At 38.6% G+C, this 746-nt stretch overlaps 1 protein-coding gene across 2 annotated transcripts in view; it reads right to left on the bottom strand.

Annotated features, from left to right (window-relative positions):
* plxnb3 (plexin B3) overlaps window positions 1–746 on the bottom strand; it is a 52,743-nt gene that overhangs the window by 50,970 nt on the left and 1,027 nt on the right. The window lies entirely within an intron of this gene.

A 746-nucleotide genomic window follows, 5' to 3' on the forward strand; every position in this document is an offset into this window, starting at 1 on the left:
CTGCCTGTATATGTCAATGGAATAGTTAGCTCTACACCTCTTATATCTGGGTTACAGACTATTGTTACAAAGTAAAGCCCATAAAAAAAATTGAGGGTCGTTACAGGTGTGTATTAATCTTATTTATTCATTTTTACAATGGTTTGCCTGTGATGACCTGGTGACCTGTCCAAATTGTGACCTTTCACCTAGAGTTTTAACCCGGATAAAGAAGCTGATAAATGAATAATTCCCGATAGCTTATATACTACTCTTAAGTTATATGTCTACTCATTCATACACCAGCAAACGAAAGACAAACTTTCTTTGTCTTCTTGACCGCGTGTGTGCTTTTGGTATTTTTGTATAATTGAGGGCGGGGTTCTGGGGGTAGAGTTGTTTTTCAGCAACGTTATAGCGTCGTTTTTATGCGACGTCACTAGGGTAACTGTTTAATTATATTATGCATGTGCATGTCTGTGTATCTTTGTGTTTGTCTGTGTGCTGGAATGTCCGCTATTTAGGCTCCGGGCTAAACTATGTTGTTCCAGGAAAAGCTCTAATAAAAGTGACTGACAAAAAAACCAAATACCAAACCACTGCGCAAACACATTTTAAACCCATAGCTCCAAACCCAAATTGTCTAAAATACCAGTATATCCACAATTTACTACGTCAGTTGGTCAAGCTAACAGTCGGACCTTAAAATCCCTAAAACCGAGTTGACTTTGGTTTGTCAGTTTCAACGTGGGAAAAACACAGCGTCG

The sequence above is a fragment of the Cynoglossus semilaevis genome, chromosome 10, assembly GCF_000523025.1.
Source record: "Cynoglossus semilaevis isolate Cse_v1.0 chromosome 10, Cse_v1.0, whole genome shotgun sequence".
Lineage (NCBI taxonomy): Eukaryota > Metazoa > Chordata > Actinopteri > Pleuronectiformes > Cynoglossidae > Cynoglossus > Cynoglossus semilaevis.